Consider the following 21,843-nt stretch of genomic DNA (forward strand, 5'->3'; position numbering starts at 1 on the left):
ATATTATACATGTAGAAATCACACTTCATAATTCTAAGAGAAAAATCCTACAGAGATTTGGGTAATTTAAGAAATTTGTAGTTTAAAAAATTACCTTAGGGGGCCAGGCAGAGGCACACTGGGTTAAGCGCACGTAGTATGAAACATAAGGATCCAGGTTGGAAGGGCCCCCACCCCACAGAACAGTTGTTTCACAAGTGAAGAAGGTTGCAGGTATCTTCTTTCTCTCTCCCTCTCTACATCCCCCACCTTTTCTAGTTTCTCTCTGTCCTATCCAAAAAAAATTTTTTTAAATGGCCACCAGGAGCAGTGAATTCATAGTGCAAGCACTGAACCCCAGTGATAATCCTGGAGGAGAAATATATATATATATATATATATATATATATATATATATATATTGCATGGCCTGGAAGGTACTGATGCAGTGGATAAAACATTAGACTTTCAGGGAGTCTGGCTCGGTAGCACAGCAGGTTAAGGGCACATGGTGCAAAGCAAGGACCAGTAAGGATCCCGGTTCCATCCCCCGGCTCCCCACCTGTAGGGGAGTCACTTCACAAGCGGTGAAGCAGGTCTGCAGGTGTCTATCTTTCTCTCCCCTCTCTGTCTTCCCCTCCTCTCTCCATTTCTCTCTGCCCTATCCAACAACAATGACATCAATAACAACAACAATAATAACTACAACAATAAAACAACAAGGACAAAAAAAGGGAGTAAATAAAAATTTTTTAAAAATTAGACTTTCAAACATGGGGTCATGAGTTTAATCTCAGGTATAACAGGTGCCAGAGTGATGCTCTGGTTCTCAATCTCTCTCTTTTTCTAATAAATAAATAAATAAATATTTTATTGGTAATTCAATATTGATTTACAAAATTCTATATTAATAGGGATGTAATTCCACACAATTCCCACCAGCAGAGCTCTGTACCCTACCCCCTCCATTGGAAACTACAGTAGCTTTTTGGAAACTGCAGATATGGGTTGACTTTACAAAATCTTTTTTTTTCCCAACTTGTTTTAGGACCAGAAACATAGTTCATTACTGAAGCATAGGACTACCGTGATTGAGGCCCCAGAGGTTCCAGTGCTTGGCACTGCCAAATGCTAAGAGTAGAACAGTGCTCTGAAGATCTCTCTCCCCTCTCTCTGTCTCTGTCTCTCTTTCTCTCTCATAAAATAAGTAGATAAATGTGCCTGTTTTGCCATGTGCATACTCCAGGATTGAGCTCTGCCCCCACCACACTGGAGGAAGCAGAGGGAAATTGAGAAAAGGGGGACAAATAGAGAGGGAGAACAAGAGAGAAAATGAGGGGGGGTGGGCGGTAGCGCAGTGGGTTAAGCATCTGTGGCGCAAAGCTCAAGGACCTGCATGGTTCCAGCCCCAGGCTCCCCACCTGCAGGGGAGTCGCTTCACAGGCGGTGAAGCAGGTCTGCAGGTGTCTATCTTTCTCTTCTCCTCCTCTCTCCATTTCTCTCTGTCCTATCCAACAATAATGACATCAATAACAACAATAATAATAACCACAACAATGGTAAAACAACCAGGGTAACAAAAGGGAAAAAATGGCCTCCAGGAGCAGTGGATTCATGGTGCAGGCACAGAGCCCCGGCAATATCCCTGGAGGCAAAAAAGAGAGAGAGAGAGAGCTGCATAACTGTTTCACCGTTTATAAAGCTTTCCCCCTGCAGGTGGGGACCAGGGACTTGAACCCTGGTCCTTGTACATTGTAATGTGTGCATTCTATCAGGTAGACTATCACCTGGACCCTTGTTTTCACTGCTATGTATGCTTTCCGGAAAGTTTCCAGAACAGCCATTTATTTGGGATGGAGTGTTCTTTTGCCCTGATGTGAGAGCAAACTAATTAGCAAATGCAGTGTCCCAGTAACCTATAGACTCCAAACTTATAAGGACAGTCATCTGCTTCCTTTTGTATCTCACTGCTTAACACATAGTGATGGATGGATTTGGTTGATCTAGTGAGCCAAGCAGGGGGTTCCCTCTTTTTTCAACCCGCTATTCTTTTCTCCTGAAGTTTCAGGGCATTGTAGAGCTTTTTCAGAGACAAGACTATTCTGCTGATAAAGTATAAATATGGGGCTGGGTAATGTCGCACCTGGTTGAGTGCATGTATTACAATGTGCAAGGACTGGAGTTTGAGCCCTCGGTCCCTACCTGCAGGGGGAAAGCTTTACGAGTGGTGAAGCAGGGATGCAGGTGTCTCTCTCTCTCTCTCTCTCTCTCTCTCTCAGTACCCCCCCCCTCTTGATTTCTGGCTATCTCTATCCAATAAATAAAGATAATAAAAAGAAAATAAGTTTTTAAAAAAGTACAAGTACTACTTTTACCTCCCACTATATATATCAGATTATAAATTGAGAGGATAATATTTGAAAGAGAGGGCAGAAATCATTCATGATTTTGTTCACACAGTGTATGAAATGGGGGAGTTGGGCAGTAGTGCAGCAGGTTAAGAGCAGGACTGGCATAAGGATCCTGGTTCGAGCCCCCTGCTCCCCACCTGCAGGGGAGTCACTTCACAAGCAGTGAAGCAGATCTGCAGGTGTCTATCTTTCTCTCCCCTTCTGTCTTCACCTCCTCTCTCCATTTCTCTCTGTCCTATCCAACAATGACAACATCAATAGCAATAATAACTACAATAATAAAACAACAAGGGCAACAAAGGGAATAAATAAATATTTTTTAAAAAATGGAATGATTGTAGTTATGTGTATGAATAATGGTTCTTCAGTTCTCTACAAGTCTCTTCCATATGCTTTCATGAGCCATGTCTTTTATCTTTAGCCTTCTATTGTAATGATGAAGAACAGAAATCATTATACCAAGAAAGCTGGACAAGGTAGGACACATGGGACATTTAATACATTTTAGACTCTTGCCATTTGCTTTGAGACTGAGCAGGTGAAAATATTATTTTGCTGAAGATCAATATATCTATAAATTGAACATGTATTTATAGAAACTAGGCACTTTAAATAAGTAATTGCACTTAATCCAAATAGCAATATTATCCCTATTTAAAATTTGCACTTAATCCAAACAGCGATATTATCCCCATTTAAATTTATGAGGAACTGAGAAGCTGTAATTTGCCTGGGGGAATACAATTAGTAAAAAACAGAGTCAGAGGAAAAAAATAGAAATTGGTGTATTGCACCAAAGTAAAAGACTCTTGGGTTGGTGATGGGGGGAGAATATAGTTCCAAGAAGGATGATAGAGGACCTAGTGGGGGTTGTATTTTATATGGAAAACTGAGAAATGTTATGCATGTACAAAATATTGTATTTACTGTCGAATGTAAAACATTACTTCCCCAATAAAGAAATAAAAAAAAAATAGAGCCACAATTCAACTCTGATTTTGTCTGGCTTGAAAATCTTAGTTCTTTGCCATGTACACCACCCAGGTTCAAATCCAGTCCCAGCAGCACTGAAGAAGGCTTCAGTGTTGTGGCCTCTTTCACTCTCCCTCTCTGTCTTTTTGTTTTTACTAAAAGAAAAAGAAAAAGAAAAAGAAAATGGGGAGGAGGAGTGGGAGGAGGAGGAAAGAGAAGAGGAGGGGGGGAGGAAGAGGAAAGAGAGGAAGAAAAGGGGGAGGAGGGGGAAGAGGAAGCTCATCTTAGTCCAGTAAGCCTAAAAAACTAGATGCATATCCTGACTCCTGCCCACTCCAACTGTACTAAACCAAATCCTTTCTTTGCCACTTGACTAAATTCATTTGCAGTCAGTTAAACTGACTTTTAAATATACTTGGCTAATTGATGTTAACACATTTAGAACTAACCTCCCCTCCAGGATGCCCAGGAACATTTCAAAGTCACACTGAGCGAGAACAAATTATGCTTTCCTTAACAAATTTCTCACCTAGTCATAAAGTGGCTTTAGATGTTGTCTGTGTGTGTTGGTGTTTACATCCTGGCTGTAAGCAGTAGTGTAGGAAAACATCAAAGTTTTGTGGGTGACAAAGAACCACCTCTGATCTTCACTTCAAAGACAAGCAAACAAAAAAGCCTTCCCAGCAACAACTTTGAGATTAATGTCAATCAAGCTATTTCCTCAACTTGTCTATACAGGTATGTGCATTATAATGAGTGAAGTTTGTTAGGGAAGTATAACCCTCCCGGAAATTGACAGCACAAATACCTGCAATGTACACAATTTTTTTTCGATGTATGATGAGATTATTGTAGTAAATGGAACCTTTTTATCCTTTAGTCCAGATTCTCTTCTACCAGTTTTAAAAGGTTGAGAGCAAGCAGCCAACAAAGGACAATTGCTATTTGTAAGCCTGAAACTATAGCACCCGACATATTTTGTAATGCCTATAGAACTTTCCTTTTCTTCCTCTCCAGAGCCTTTATCTAACAGATTCGCTTCTCCTGAGCACTCACTTAGTATCACAAAGTGCTTTGGTCAGAGTCTCTCTGGGGTTTGTTAAAAATTCTCAATTCTTACCTCCACCTCTCCTCTTCTACCTCCATCTCTTTTGTAACCCAACCTGGAAGCCTCCTGAACTGTTTTGACACCTCCTTTCTGTCTCCTAGTGCTACCATGCCACTTACTGTAATGGCCACTACCCATGGGCTCACAAAAATGCCATTTTGGATTGTCTTGAATTCCAGACACACTGCCCAGTGCTTAGCACCCAGCAAATGTTCAATTATTGCCTGTTGTCCAGTTAAATGAATGAATGCAAATGAAACCACCTTTCACTCATGTGTCTCCAGAAGTCCAGGAAAGGAGCAGGAAAGCAAAGGGGAGCAGGTCAAGTAGGCCAAGGATTAGCAGGAATACATGATGTCAAAAAATCCAAGGAATCAGAGGAAGAACACTGAAGAAAGGGCTTGAAAGCTGTCTGCTTAAGGAAGATTCCTCTGGAGGAAAGACATTAACAAGCCCCCACCCCCACCCCTGCCTACACCCTGCAGGTAGCCAGGAAGAGGGGCCAATGTGTCTGCATTCTGCACCTGCATTCTCCCTTCATGACTGCGAAGGCCATAAAATGCAGATGAATGCAGATGTGAACACCTCAAGACAATGGCTGGAGTAAGTCCTTTATCTCTATCTGTTTCTCTATCTCTATCTGTTTCTCTATCTCTTGTCTGCACACCTCTATCGAGTGTATTTCCCTCTCCTTTTTTTTTTAATTTGTAGTTATTATTGTTGTTGTTATTGATGTCATCGTCGTTGTTGGACAGGACAGAGAGAAATGGAGAGAGGAGGGGGAGACAGAGAGGGGGAGAGAAAGATAGACACCTGCAGACCTGCTTCACTGCCTGTGCAGTGACTCCCCTGCAGGTGGGGAGCGGGAGGCTCCACTCGGGATCCTTCTGCAGTTCCTTGCGCTTTGTACCACGTGTGCTTAACCCACTGCGCTACCGCCTGACTCCCTCCCTCTCTCTTCTGTCCTTGTTTTGTCTCATTAAATGCTTGTCTGCCTGAAACATGACTGTGAGATACTTCCATGTAGATGTCTGTCTAGAACCCTGCTAGCAGAGCTTGAGGGAATCTCTGTGCCCTTTGTCCCTTCCCTCTTGCTCCTGCTATAGCAGGCACAGGCTAAAGGTGAAGCAGATGACAATATGACAGCTACTATAAGACACAGGCAAGAACTCAAGCCCCAGAGAGCTGATATCATTTTCCTTGTGATCCGTATACAGGATAGACTCTCACCTTTTTAATTCTCATCTAGAAACACTTGCCTAGGATTCTGTTTTTAGGCATCATATGTTTATTATATGAGACTTGCGCTAATATAGAAATGCTGTCATTTGTGTGATAAAAGCTAAAAAGTTTTCTCAGTTCTGTACACCCATGACCTTCATAATGAATCTGTCCAAGCTTGGTAAGATTCCCAGATTGGATCAGATCACCTGTAAGTAACCTACTATGCTATTAGAATTTCTTAAAGGGTAAAAAACACATTAAAATGTTATGAAACTGGAGTTGGGCGGTAGCTCAGCGGGTAAGCACAAGTGGGGCAAAGTGCAAGCACCAGCACAAGGATTCTGGTTGAGTCCCCCCCCCCCAACCTGCAGGGGAGTCACTTCACAAGTAGTGAAGCAGGTCTGCAGGTGTCTTTCTTTCTCTCCCCCCTCTATCTTCCCCTCCTCTTTCCATTTCTCTCTGTCCTATCCAACAATGACAACATCAATAACAACAACTATAATAACTATAACAATAAAACAACAAAGGCAACAAAAGGGAATAATAAATATTAAAAAATATTTTTAAAAATGTTCTGAAACATTCTTAAGCTTTATTTTATTACATAGGACAGAGAAAGCTGGAGAGGGGAGGAGGAGATAGAGAGGAAGAAAGAGAGACACCTGCAACCCTGTTTCACCACTCATGAAGCTTGTCCCCTACTGGTAGGGTCACGGAGCTCAAATCAGGTGAGCCACAGCCAAGCCGCTTTGAAACATTTTCAGTGATAATACCCTGAATTTAATAATTCACTCAGTCAACTTATATTTATTGTGCTTCTTATTTTGATGACTGTGCTAGATCTAAAGCTATGGCCTCATACAACTAAAATGATAATAGGAAAGAGCAGATGCCAAGACATTAGACTTTTCCAAATTGGTCCAACCCCTGTGGAGAACAGTCTGGAGAAATCTCACAAGGCTAGAAGTTGATCTACCCTATGACCCTCAATTCCTCTCCTAGGGATATATCCTAAGGAACCAAACAGACCCATCCAAAAGTATTTGTGTATACCTATGTTCATAGCAGCACAATTTGTAATAGCCAAAACCTGGAAGCAACCCAGGTGTCCAACAACAGATGAGTGGCTGAGTAAGTTGTGATATATATATATATATATATATATATATATATATATATATATATATATATATATGAAAAACTGGGAAATGTTATGCATGTAAAAACTATTGTATTTCACTGTCAACAGTAAACCATTAATCCTCCAATAAAGAAATTTAAAATTTTTTAAAGAGTAGAATCTGAGTAAGAGCAAATAACAGAATATTCACTATTCTGAATTTGTGTACATAAGTAAAAAGGATGGTGTTTATTCTAAATTACTCTGAATGAAGTAAGAGTTGATTTATGGGGACTTTATGAATAGAGGATTGTTTTCATTCTTAATTTTTCTCTCGTGTGCTCTCCTTCCCCCTTTTTAAAAAATATTTATTTATTTTCCCTTTTGTTGCCCTTGTTGATTTATTGTTGTAGTTATTACTGTTTTTATTGATGTCATTGTAATTGGAAAGGACAGAAAGAAATGGTGAGAGGAGGGGAAGACAGAGAGGGGAAGAGAAAGATAGACATCTGCAGACCTGCTTCACCACTTGTGGAGCGACTCCCCTGCAGGTAGGGAGCCCGGGGCTGGAACCAGGATCCTTACACTGGTCCTTGCGCTTTGCGCCGCCTGCGCTTAACCTGCTGTGCTACCACCGACTCCCTCCTTCCCCCTTTTTTTTCTGTTTGTGCTGCTGAGATGGAACCCAGGACCTCACACATATGAAACATATACTCTCTCACTGAACTATATTCTCACTTATCTTCATGTTTCATGTAAAATTCATTTTGGAGTGCAGATAATAAATATTAATAGTGGCATGGACAAAAGAGTAAAGCTAATATCTTAGACCTATTAGGCAAATTACAGAGGAGAGAGGCAGAGTGAGGCTACCAGTCCCTGTTCAGTCCCTTTTTCCAACTCACTATTGAGAGAAACTCCTGACCTGGGAAGAGTGAGTGGTGGGAGAAGCAACAATCAGGCAGCACTTCTTAACCAATGTCCCAACATTTAGAAGTACAACTAAACCTTCAACAATATGAAGAATTAGCAGTGTAGGACCCCCTCCCCCACCCCCCAGGATGTGAAGAAACAACATATAACTTGCCCTTCTCAGTCATAGGCTCCCAACAGGAAGGCTCAATGTATTCAACAGACCTAGACCCCTGGTGTATTATTCAAGGTCAACTAGTCTTGCTTTTAGTCTTTGTTCCTGTCACCTGGGTTCTGTCTTTCAAAAGCAAGTAAAATCACACATGTGTTGAACCTAAATGCTGAAATAAAGACATGTGCTCTCCCAGTAGCAGTTACCTAGGATGGGTGAGAGCATCTCCTGACTAGCAGAAATCCTACCAAAACAAGTTGGAGATTAATTTTTTTTAAGTTTTTTTTCCATTTATTATACACAAGAGAGTTTCACAAAAGACACAGAGAGACAGATCTAAGCACCACTTTGGTACAAGTGTGTGTGTGTGTGTGTGTGTGTGTGTGTGTGTGTGTGTGTGTGTGTGTGTGAGATGTGGGGGGTGTAGAACCAGGAAGCTTAGCAAACAAGTCTGCAAGAGCATTTTTTTTTTACTTCATGAATTGTCAACCACAGACCCCCAGCATTAGTATTGATGGAAAGATCTCAGAGTGATCACAAACCACTCTAAAGTACATTATCACAAACTTCTCAACGGACTAGACATGTAAACACCCCTGGATACCACATCTTGACACATCAACTTACTTTTGATATATTTTCCCAGTATGCCAGTTTCATTCAACAGCAGTTTTAATAATACACTTCAGAGACTCTTACTAATCTTACTGAAAATAAAGAGTGCCATTTTGAAGAAACAAATAGATCTCTATTTATTAGACAACCCTTTCACTTCCTTCCTACTGTTTTGATTATTACTTGAAAGATTTATCTTATTCTCCTTTTGTTTAAATTTAAAACTGGAATTTTAAGTAGCAGCTGATAAAGAACATGTTCCAGATTTTAAGGTTTTAGCCTAAAATTCACTTATCAGAAAAAAATAACTGGCAGATTTTTCATTTTTCATGAAAATAAGGCAATAGAAATGCATTTTCGGTTACAGAACAGGGCAAGGTCATTTGTGATGCTCATTAATCCTGCCACTCCTATGAAAAAGACTAAGATCACTACCTACACTTTACAGATGGAAAAAAAAAAAAAGTAACAGGTTTCATCTTGCTTTGAGTAAAATAGCAAAGCCTGTGGTAGAGCCAAAAATAGAACCTGAAGGGATTTGTGTTCCTTTTTTGATGTTGAACAGGACTCAACTCAAGCAACCCCAGTAAAACTGTGCAGCAGAACAAGCAGACCTATCTCTTCACTCAATTTTCTTTAATTGAATTAAATGGTTTGTTTTGGCTGTGCTTTTTAATTAGGTACCTTATGCTAATTAGTTTAACTGACCAAACAAGTATAATTTAATAAAACACATTAGCTGCTAAGCATGACAGATACCATATAATCATTTTAAAGTTCTTAAAGGCTTGGTGGAGAGTGAGATGTATTGACACCTATCTTGGGGAAATGTAGACATGTACCCTCATAACAACAGCAGTCCTGCAATCAGCAGTCTCTCAATAAGGTAAAACTAAAGTTAGAAAAGAGAGAAAGCAATATTTAAAACCCAATATAGCCCCAACTCCAAAGGATTGTTGGAGTATGCTGCCTTGCCACTCGAGGAAGACTGGTCCTGAAATGAGTGCAGCCTGCAATGTTCCCAGTTGTGACCATGAGCTGTGAGCTCAGACCAACAGGGGCTCAGTGGTTACACAGGCTCTGTTGCTAAATATATATACAGGTCCTGGGTCAGGTGGATGGTGGTAAATAGTTAATTGTATCCACAAAAATTATTTTTTCAAGAATGGGAGCTACTCACTGCCCTAATCCAACTTTTTTTTTTTATTTTATTTTTTCTTAAATTTATTTTCCCTTTTGTTGCCCTTGTTGTTTTATTGCTGTTGTGGTTATTATTGCTGCTGTTATTGATGCCATCATTGTTAGATAGGACAGAGAGAAATGGAGAGAGAAGGGGAAGACAGAGAGGGGGAGAGAAAGACAGATACCTGCAGACCTGCTTCACTGCCTATAAAGCAACTCCCCTGCAGGTGGGGAGTTGGGGGCTTCTAATCCAATTTTCTAACCCCTTTCTCTACTCTGACATTTTCTCAGACAATACTTTTATCCAACTTCAGGCTAGTTATCAAACTCAAGCAAAATTACCGTAATTGTGTGCCCCCAGAAACATGCCTAAGTTGGACTTTCTAGCTTCCTTTTACCCTAAAATCCCTGATTTCATCTGCTCTATTCCTACTTTTTGGTTCCTATTCATTAACCATTTTGTCTCAATTTATGTCCTGCCACCTTCCAGACACCAAGTTCCAGATGCTACTACCATGATTCCATCCTGACTTCTCTGGGCAGATGACCTCATGAATGTGTCCTGGAACCTCAGCCTCTCCAAAACTCTGATCCATTGGGAAAGGATAGAAACAGGATAGGAGAGAAAGTCAGGCGGTGGTGCAGCGGGCTAAGTGCATGTGGCGTAAAGCCCAAGGACCTGCGTAAGGATCCGGGTGGAGCCTGGCTCCCCACCTACAGGGGAGTCGTTTCACAGGCAATGAAGCAGGTCTGTAGGTCTCTCTCTCTCTCTCTCTCCCTCTCTGTCTTCCCCTCCTCTCTCCATTTCTCTCTGTCCTATCCAACAACAACGACATCAATAGCCACAACAATGTTAAACAAGGGCAACAAAAGGGAAAATTAATTAATTAATTAATTAAAAAAAAAAAGAAACAGGCTGGGAGTATGGATCAAACTTCCAACACCCATGTCCAGCAGAGAAGCAGTTACAAAAGCCTACCTTCTGCACCCCCAAAACAACCTTTATTATTATTATTATTATTATTATTTCTTTGATGGGGGATTAATGTTTTAAAAAAACAACCAAAAACAACCTTGATCTATACTCCCAGCGGGGGAGAAGTGATAGGAGGAAGAAGACGAGAGGAGCTTCATCAGCACCCAGAGAGAGGAGGAAAAGGAGAGGGACATAAAGAGGCAGTAATGTTGTCATTAGTAGCTTGGAGGGAAAGAGAGGAATGGATTAGGTTAAGAAAAATGGGGCAACTATGTATAAATATAGACAGATAGTTGTAGAGAGGTTGGCCCATGTCTACAATCTTAGGGGAACTATGGTGGCTTGCAGTGGGGCAACTAAAGATTCAGAACCTTGGTGGTGGGAATGGAGTGGATTTATACCCCTGCTGACATGTAGTTTTGTAAATCACTATTAAAGCACTAATAAAATTTAAAAATAAAATAAAGTTCAATATAACAGAACACTACATCTGGCTCAGGAGGTAATGCAGTGGCTAGAGTGATGGATTTACAAGCATGAGGTCCTGAGTTCAATCTTTGGCACACTGCATGTGACAGAGTGATATTCTAGCTCTTTCTACTTCTCTATCATTATTAAATAAATAAATGAAGATTATAGCACAGCAAGCACTATTGTTTAAGATTAGCTGGATAACATGCAATTTCTCATACAAGTGCCTTAATATATATAATTAAGGAACCGAAAGGATTCTAAACTAAAGCCCACAGTGCCTTTTAAGGACAAGCATGCTCAGCATTACAGAAACTGAGAAATCCATGCTGCCATCCTGTGTCTACCATCTGGCCACTGCAGCTATGAGTTCAGTATCCTCCCCTAAGTGTGTATGCAAGTATTGGGAGGAAACTTGAGACACTAGCTGCTATGAGTGGTTGGAATTTATAATATATACACCAGCCATTTATACTGTTTAACTGGGGTTGGGGAGACAGTATAACAGTTCTGCAAAACTTTTATGCTTGAGGTTCTGAGGTCCCAGGCTCAGTCCCCAGCACCACTATAAACTGGATCTGAGCAGTAATCTTATAAAAAGGAGGAGGAAAAGGAAGGGGAGGAGTAAAGAAAAGTCTAGCAGAATCTATACTATTAGATTAGGAATATAACAGCTCTCAAAATATATTAGCAACATGCAGGTTCTAAAATGCAAAATGAGGAATTTCATTGTGCTTACTGTGCCCAGCAGCTAGCTGAACCGATTAAGGGAGATAATCTGAGTAGAGCAGTGAAAAGGAATGCAAAGCAAGTGATAAGTGTGCAGCAAAGGTTAGTTCTTGTTATCTTTAAAATATAGGTCTGAACAAACAGGCTTTGCAAAATCAACTTCATGGACATACACTTAAATAACACATCATTAGAAGGCATGATCTGTGAGCCTTTTTTAGCATGGTCTGATAGCCACGAGCATTTGGAGGCACATCCTCAACTACAGTCCCATTCATACCTAGCCTACATCTCTCTCCATCCTCACCTCTTGGTTTTTTGTGCAGAAGTCACAGCAGTCTTCCTACATTTCCCAGAATGCTCATTATTACAGTACACCTGCCACACAGTCACCTACCTCCCTGGCCTGGATCTCCACCCCAAAATCCTCTTCCTTGGCTCAAAATTCCATGTTTGATTTTCTGTTTAACCACCTTAGCCTCATCCATAAGTCTTGGACCTCCATTTTAGCTCTTGAAAAGTAATGATTTTACTTGTTGCCTACAGACAGGAAGTTAGTAAAGAGGCAGAAGACAGAGGGGTCGGCTAGGAGAATTCCTTCCAGTTGACAGAGCAGTTTGCAGGATCAATAGGCTGCAGAGTCTCTCTCTCTCTCTCTCTCTCTCTCTCACACACACACACACACACACACATTTGGAGGCAGGGGGAAGCAGATTGGGAAGCTGAAAAAAATTTTTTTTTAATAATTTATTTCTTTATTGGGGAATTAATGCTTTACATTCAACAGTAAATACAATAGTTTGTACAAGCATAACATTCCCCAGATTCCCATTTAACAATACAACCCCCACTATGTCATTCATCATCTTTCATGGACCTGTATTCTCCCCACCAACCCACCCACCCCAGAGTCTTTTACTTTGGTGTAATACTCCAATTCCATTTCAGGTTCGACTTGTGTTTTCTTTTCTAATCTTGTTTTTCAACTTTGGCCTGAGAGTGAGATCATCCCATATTCATCCTTCAGTTTCTGACTTATTTCACTCAACATGATTTTTTCAAGGTCCATCCAAGATCGGCTGAAAACGGTGAAGTCACCATTTTTTTACAGCTGAGTAGTATTCCATTGTGTATATAGACCACAACTTGCTCAGCCACTCATCTGTTGTTGGACACCTGGGTTGCTTCCAAGTTTTGGCTATTACAAATTGTGCTGCCAAGAGCATATGTGTGCACAGATCTTTTTGGATGGATGTGTTGGGTTCCTTAGGATATATCCCCAGGAGAGGAATTGCAGGGTCATAGGGTAGGTCCATTTCTAGCCTTCTGAGAGTTCTCCAGACTGTTCTCCACAGAGGTTGGACCAATTGACATTCCCAGCAGCAGTGCAGGAGGGTTCCTTTGACCCCACACCCTCTCCAGCATTTGCTGCTGTTACCTTTTCTGATGTATGACATTCTCACAGGAGTGAAGTGATATCTCATTGTTGTCTTGATTTGCATTTCTCTGACAATCAGAGACTTGGAGCATTTTTTCATGTGTTTCTCGGCCTTTTGGATCTCTTCTGTGGTGAATATTCTGTCCAAGTCCTCCCCCCATTTTTGGATGGGGTTATTTGTTGTCTTGTTGTTGAGTCTGTTGGTTATTTAACTCTTATCTGATGTATGGCATGTAAAGATCTTCTCCCATTCTGTGAGGGGTCTCTTGGTTTGGGTAGTGGTTTCTTTTGCTGTGAAGAAGCTTTTTAATTTGATGTAGTCCCATAGGTTCATACTTGCCTTAGTCTTCCTTGTAATTGGATTCGTTTCATTGAAAATGTCTTTAAAATTTATGCGGAAAAAAGTTCTGCCAATATTTTCCTCTAAGTATCTGATAGTTTCTGGTCTAACATCTAAGTCCTTGATCCACTTGGAATTTACTTTTGTATTTGGTGAAATACAGTGATTCAGTTTCATTCTTCTGCATGTTTCAACCCATTGTTTCCAACACCATTTGTTGAAGAGACTCTGCTTTCCCCATGTAATAGTCTGGGCCCCTTTGTCAAAGATTAGATGTCCATACGTGTGGGGCCTCATTTCTGGGCTCTCAATTCTATTCCACTGGTCAGTGTGTCTGTTCATGTTCCAGTACCAAGCAGTTTTGATGACAATGCCCTATAATACAGTTTGAGATCTGGGAGTGTGATGCCTCTGGTTCTGTTCTTTTTTCTCAAGATTGTTTTGGCAATTCTAGGTCTTTTCTGGTTCCAGATAAACATTTGTATTATTTTTTCTATTCTCCTAAAAAATGTGCTTGGGATCTTGATGGGGATAGCATTAAATTTTTAGATGGCTCTGGGTAATATATTCATTTTGATGATGTTAATTCTTCCAACCCATGAACATGGAATATCTTTCCACTTCTTTGTGTCTTTTTCAATTTCTTTGAGTAGTGACTCATAATTTTCAGTATACAAGTCTTTCACTTCTTTGGTTAGGTTTACTCCTAGATATTTTATTGTTTTTGTTGCTATAGAAAAAGGAACTGATTTCTGGATTTCAATTTCTTCTAACTTAGTGTTTGCATAGAGGAATGCCACTGACTTTTTAATGTTAATTTTGTAGCCTGACACCTTACTGTATTGCCTGATGATTTCCAAAAGCTTCTTGCTGGATTCCTTAGGTTTTTCCATGTATACTATCATGTCATCTGCAAATAAGGAGAGTTTGACTTCTTCTCTTGGAAGCTGAAAATTTTGAAGATAGCTACCCCACACCAATCTGCTTCATGTCCTTTCCTAACTAGTGATTGCCACCAAGACTGTGGAACATGTTTTTTTTTTTTTTAAAATACTTATTTATTTTCCCTTTTGTTGCCCTTGTTTTCTTACTGTTGTTGTAGTTATTATTGTTGTTATTGAAGTCGTTGTTGGATAAGACAGAGAGAAATGGAGAGAGAAGGGGAAGACAGAGAAGGGGAGAGAACAGAATAAGGAACAGAAAGGTGACAAGGAGAAAACATTGGTTTTGTCAGTCAGGGGTGGCAGCTGAGGTTACTTACTGCACACGAGCGTAGAAGCACAGCTGATGCCATAAAATCCAACTGTTAAGCGAAACACTACAGACTACGTCTGAAAGGAAAGAGATGTCCTGGAATATCTGTGGCTATTTCACCATTTTAATGGCAACACAGGTGAAAAGGTCCCATGAAAACTGTGTACTGTGATAGCAGAAGTAGAGAATGCCAATGTCAATGCTTCAAGGGAGGCCACTGCCACAGGAAGGGCTACGTGGTTATTATCAGGGAAGATACACAAAGGTTTGGGCAAAGTCAACAAAATAACAGAAATTCACTGACAGCAGAAGCCATCTGCCCATAAAGACTTGTATCTTGGGGAGAATGATGAACAGAATTTTTTTTTAAAAGCGGGGGCTATGAGAGTTTGAGGACCCTCAGATAGGATCAATTGCTTCTCTTTTACAGGGTAGTCATCTTACCAGAGTAGCTGTTGTTTGCTGTCCAACACATACCAAGTATGACACAGTATCTATAGGAATCCGTAATCCTGATGGTACTGCTATATGGGCAGCTGAAAATGAACACACACACACCAATTCTCCATCATGCTTGCAACCTTGCCCTTCTATCTGATTGATACTACTATTGATAGGTATTGGGTAAATGTTCCAAAGCCTAAAAAATAAATGACTACAAAAGGATACTAAATGTTTCATTTATCAGTTAAGTTATACACTGGACCAAATGGATTTCCTGTAGCCTCCTGCCATTTTATTCTTTTGCTTGCTGTAGTGACCCATCAAATAGGACATACGTGCAAATGGGGTGATCAAGGAATGAGACCACCATTGGTTCTGTCCTGACATCCACAACATTCCTCAAGAAACTACTCCCCAATACACCTATAAATCTTGCCAAGTTTCAGAAGGCAACAAGTGTACTCACACTGCCGTTTATGGCACTCCAGATGGATTTTATAGTTTTATCTGCAGTCCGTTCTCATTTACCATCTGTATGTTCAGTAGGTGGACTATGTTCTGCAACTAGACATGCTGATGCTGCAATAGTTGTAAATAAGCTAGTAACTTAAATTCTTCTCCATTTTGAAATTCTTTATCATTTAAATCAAACCATAGGTTGGCAGGTGGTGGTGCATCAAGTTAAGCAGTTAAGCATACACACTACAGTAAGCATGCATCTGGGTTCAAGTCCCTGGTCCCCACTTACTGTGGGTGAGACTTCACAAATGATGAAGCAATGCTGTGGATATAACTCTCTCTCCTTCTCTATCTTCCCCCTTCCTTCCCTCTCTATCTCCCCTTCCCTCTATCCAATAAATTTTTAAAATATTAAAAAAAATTAATCAAGCCATGGAACTCTACAGGGAGAATGAATCACTGACTCACAAAGACTGAACTAACTAGTCATTAAATTTTCATGCCCAAGCCTCAGGGTAAGTAAAATGTAAAAATCTAAAAAAGAACTCCTAGAAAAAAAAAATCTGTCTAGTAACTAGGCTTAAATGGCTAACAGCAGGGGGGCAGGCCATAGAGCAGCGGGTTAACACACGTGGCACAAAGCCCAAGGACCAGCGGAAGGATCCCAGTTGGAGACCCGGCTCCCCACCTGCAGGGGAATCGCTTCACAGGCAGTGAAGCAGGTCTGCAGGTGTCTTTCTCTCCCCCTCTCTGTCTTCCCCTCCTCTCTCCATTTCTCTCTGTTCTATCCAACAATAACAATAATAACCACAACAAAGCTACAACAACAAGGGCAACAAAAGGGGGAAAAATGACCTCCAGGAGCAGTGGTTTCATGATGCAGGCACTGAGCCCCAGAAATAACCCTGGAGGGAAAAAAAATGGCCAACAGCAATATTCCTGGCTTTTATCAGACTCAAAATCCTTCAAGCTGAGTGTTTTTGAAGTAGTTATTGGTCACTCCTTGCCTTTTGGCATTTCTAAATGATCCACTGCTGAATTAGGTAGGTATTGTGAGATCTTGAGGGGATGTTTTAATACCAAAACTAGTTAATATAAGACCTATTATACTTGAAGCTTATCATCAATAGGAAAAATAAATCTGGTTTTCAGTAGCAAACCTTGTTATGCCTTTCCACTCAGAAATGGAATGTAAAAGTTTGTAGAAGAAAGCATACAGTCACTTTGCTGGGAAAGGTATTAGGAGATAGTACTCTCATCTACACTGTCATCATAAATCAGTCTTCCTGGATTCACATGAGATCAAGATAGGCCCAGAGACTCACACACCTCCCTCCATGACAATTTGAAGACCACTTTTATGAGAGACCTCAAATTAAGGATTTCCAGAGCCAACACAAGTTCTTTTTCTTAATGTATATTATATATTTATTTATTCCCTTTTGTTGCCCTTGTTGTTTTATTGTTGTAGCTATTATTGTTGTTGAAGTCGTCATGTTGAATAGGACAAAGAGAAATGGAGAGAGGAGGCGAAGACACAGAGGAGGAGAGAAAGAGACTTGCTTCACTGCCTGTGAATCGACTCCCCAGCAGGTGGGGACAATTTTACTAGATACAAATTATAAATTTTTTGAGACAAAAACATAAAAAGCAAACTTGACCCTATGTAAAATAAACAAGGTATAAAAAGCGATTAGTAAGGATATCTTATACTTTCTGAACATCCTTACTAATTGCTTTTTAATATTCAGAAGAAAACATCATATATACCTTGTTTATTTTACATAGGATCAAGTTTGCTTTTTATGTTTTTGTCTCAAAAAAATTTATAACTTCCCTTTTTGTGATCTGTGGTGCAGGGGCACGAGATGAACTACTTCAGCCGGGAAAGAATGGGAAAATCTCTGCAGAGGAAAAAGAGAGTAGAGTGACAGTGTTGTGCTTCCATCCCAGCAAAGGGGTTTATCCAGGAGGGTCTGAGTCAGGCTGTATATAAGAGCACTTCTTTTTTGGTTTAGGATTCCATTTCATCATCATCACTTTTTTTTTTGCCATTCTCTTCCTTGTCTTCCCTCTTCTCTTTAAGCATTTTCAATTGTTTACTAGGTAAAAATCTTCTTTGGTAATATATCTGCAAGAAACTGAAAAGTCTCCGATTCCTCTGCAGTATTTGATGAATCACTGTGAGGGCTTTCTTTTCTTTTCCACTGCCATTTCTATAGGAATTGGAGGCTAGATACTGAACAGAGTTCCGTGCCCTTGGCTGTTAGCATCAGCGCCTCCTGGTTGATGCTGGAAACCTCAAGGGAGATCTTCATAATGACCCAGAAGCAGGACACGGGAAGCGACAGGAGCCACTATTCTCCGCACTTGTCTCTGCCAATGACCAGGTCCACCACCTTTATGCTCCTCCCGGCTATCCCAATACATTGTTTTTGTCTCTCTAGTATTTTTATTTATTTATTTATTTATTTAATAAGAGTACAACTCAGCTCTGGTTTATGGTGGTACAGGAGATGAAGCTGGGACTTTGGAGCCTCAGACATGACAGTCTCTTTCCATAATCACTATGCTATCTACCTCTGCCCTTGTCCTAAACTATTCTTGGGTTCCCTTTCAAGCTGTATCTTGTCCCCTGGCCCTTGTGGCTTTTTTTTTTTTTTTTTAACAATGCTAGCACAGTCCCAATGCCCACTCACACCAGTCTTTGAAACTTTAGTCACCTGAACTAACTAGTCTGATTGCAGGTTATGTCAACATCTAGCTAGTTCAGATGAACCTGAACTAGTTTTGATCCTGCCCATGTATATACACGGTGGAGACATTCAGGACTGAGGCTGTATGAATTCCTCTCCTCAGTTGAGCAACTGTCATTGGCCAACTATCAAAGAAGCTCAAGGTCTGTTTTTTACTCTGGTGAGACTGTTGAAAAGAAATAGCTCTGTACACTGAGATTAAAAATGGCACTAAACTCTTTCTAGGTAACCTACCAAAACAGTACTGTGACCAGACACCATGGTTTCCGATAGGAAAATGCATGGGTTAACCACACTTTCCAAAGGAAGGCTGGTCAGCCTACTTTGCCACTCAAGAAAGACTGGTCCTGAAATGAGTGCAACCTAGAGTGTTCTTAGCTCTGATCATGGACTGTGAGCTCAGACTGGCAAGGACTCACAGGTCACACAGGCTCCTGTGCTAAATAGAAAGAGATATGGGTCCTAGTTCAGAATGATGGGGTAAATAATTAATGTTTGGGAGCTACTCTGCCCTAATCCAGCTTTGTAGCCCTATTCTCAACTCTAATACTACCTTCCCAGACAATATTTTTAGTTCACTTGCATGTTAGCTATCAGGCTTAAGCAAAAAAGTCATGGGCCCCTTGGAACATACCTAAAATAGACTTCCTAGCTTATTCCTACCCAAAGACCCTTAACTTCATCTGCTCTATTCCTACTTTTGGGTTCCTTTTTATTAAACAATTTGTCCTGCTTCATATCTTACTATCTTTTAGCCAGCAAGTTGCAGGTGCTACTCTGATGCCATCCTGACTTACCTGGGCAGGTGACCTCACCAAAGTGTCCCAGCATCTCGTCTCTCCAGAGCCCTACCCCACCAGGGAAAGACAGAAACAGGCTAGGGGTATGAATCGACCTGCCTATGTCTGTGTTCAGTGGAGAAGCAATGCCAGAAGCCAGGCCTCTCACCTTCTGTACCTCATAAAGAATTTTGGCCCATATTCCCAGAGACAGATAAAACAATAGGGAAGCTTCCAATAAAGAGGGATGGGACATGGAACTCTAGTGGTGGAAACTGTGGAATTGTACTCCTGTTATCTTATAATCTTGCTAATCATTATTAAATCACTAATAAAAAGTTAAAATAAAAAAGCAACCTCACACATATATGCAATGTGCTTGTTTTGCCTTTACTTCAAAATGTCAAGTACTAACAGAGGAAAAGTTGCAGTCCTGAGAAAGTTGTTGGAAAGTTAGTTTTACCAAACAACACAAGTGATTTTTAAATGTTATGCCACAAAATACTTAGACGATATAAAAATTTACCAGCTTCTGTATGTTGAACTTGTAGAGGATGAGAAGTCAGATAATAGTTTCAAAATGACTACTGATGGACAACACAATAGTAATGATAAAATATTACTTTGTAAGGGGAAAAAAAATCCTCTCCATTATGCTGTAAACAGATGGAGCACAGAAGACATTGTTTGGCAAGAGTTAATTAACTCAGAAGACTCACCAGATGTTGTAGCAATTCAGTGAATTATTTATCAACATTTACCAAGACTCAATAAAAGATGTCACAAACCAAGGGCCATTGTACTTCATTCTGTGAGAATTGTGAGTAGTACTCTGAAATACTTGTTACAATGATGAATGATTTGAACATCTTAACCTACGAAGAGAATTAAGATAATGCTCCGAAGGCATTGTTTTCTAAGTGTTTTGTTCACAGATTGACAATTTTTAAAGAAGTTTTGGCTTAATGAATGAAAAACATCAAAAATTGAAGTATCATTATGCAAATATCTTGTTTTTTATTAACAAAAAAATTTCAACATTCAAAAATGTCTGCTGCAATTATTGTGGTATTTTAATGGTGACTTCCTTCTACATGTATTAGTTGGGATTCCATTATAAGGAATACTTATTATTCAGTCATTCTTGTCAAAATGGAATAATGGAATAATGGATATTGTAGTATTTGTGTTGTGATCTGATAGTGTCATTTGTGCTGTTGCCCAAGTTTCAGCTTTGACTTCAGAGCTTTGAAGGTGGCTACTATGTCCTTTTGATATATTTACACTTATTTTCTAGTGTTTCAAGCTGCTCCAGTCTCTTGTATTTTTTTCTGTCCAGCCTAAATATCAGTTATTTTTCCCAAAGAAACATACTCTCTTCCAGAGTCTATGGGCAATAAGTTTCTTTTCTTTTCTATTTTTTTATATTACTGAATTACATGTCAACAGGGGATTGAATCCACACCATTCCCATCACCAGAGTTCAGAATCTTCACTCTCCCCACTGCAATCCACCACAGTTCCCCTTAAGTTTTAAACATGGGCCAACCATCTTCTCTACAACTATCTGTCCACATTTATAGTTACCTCTTCTTTTTCTGATTCAATCTTCTCTTTCCCTCTAAGTCACTCATGACATCATAACTTTCTCTGTATGTCCCTCTCCTTTTCCTTCTCTCTCTCTGGGTGCTGATGGAGCTGGAGTGCAGAGTCCTCTTATCTTCATCCTATCACTTCTCCCCCACTGGGAGTATGGATCAAGGTTGTTTATGGGGAGCAGAAGGTAGGAGTTCTGGCTTCTGTAGCTGCTTCTCCACTAAGCATGGGTGTTGACACATTAATCCATACCCCCAGCCTGTTTCTTTTTTTATTTTATTTATTCCCTTTTGTTGCCCTTGTTTTATTGTTGTAGTTATTATTGTTATTGATGTCATCATTATTGGATAGGACAGAGAGAAATGGAGAGAGGAGAGGAAGACAGAGAGGGGGAGAGAAAGACACCTGCAGACCTGCTTCACCGCCTGTGAAGGGACTCCCCTGCAGGTGGGGAGCCGGAGACTTGAACCGGGATCCTCACACCAGTCCTTGTGCTTGGCGCCACGTGCGCTTAACCCGCTGTGCTACCACCCGACTCCCTCCCAACCTTTCCCTAGTAGACCAGGGCTCTGGATATGCGAGGGTCCAGGACACACTGGTAAGGTGATCAAATCTTTTTTTTCTGGTGGGTAAGAGAGAGCAGCAAGCCAGTGAGCTAGCAAACCAGGGAACCTCAGGGTTTGAATGGGCAGTAAGTTTCCATAGAAAGATCTGACATTAAGGATTTGAGAGACATGATCCTAATGCAAAATTAACTTGGCTTGAGGCTAACAAGAAGAGGAGCTGAGTCCCCAGCTCCCCACCTACAGGGGAGTCGCTTCACAGGCGGTGAAGCAGGTCTGCAGGTGTCTATCTTTCTCTCCCCCTCTCTGTCTTCCCCTCCTCTCTCCATTTCTCTCTGTCCTA

At 40.5% G+C, this 21,843-nt stretch overlaps 1 long non-coding RNA gene across 2 annotated transcripts; it reads left to right on the top strand.

The window, feature by feature from the left end:
- The first annotated feature begins 17,516 nt into the window (after positions 1–17,516).
- LOC132537553 (uncharacterized) lies at positions 17,517–19,708 on the top strand. Of its 2 annotated transcripts, XR_009549027.1 has the most exons (3): positions 17,517–18,196; positions 18,554–18,705; positions 19,318–19,708. It is a non-coding gene; the product is annotated as an uncharacterized LOC132537553 (long non-coding RNA). The 2 variants fall into 2 exon arrangements; XR_009549026.1 differs by having other exon boundaries at positions 17,517–18,705.
- Positions 19,709–21,843: the final 2,135 nt, after the last annotated feature.

The sequence above is a fragment of the Erinaceus europaeus genome, chromosome 3, assembly GCF_950295315.1.
Source record: "Erinaceus europaeus chromosome 3, mEriEur2.1, whole genome shotgun sequence".
NCBI lineage: Eukaryota > Metazoa > Chordata > Mammalia > Eulipotyphla > Erinaceidae > Erinaceus > Erinaceus europaeus.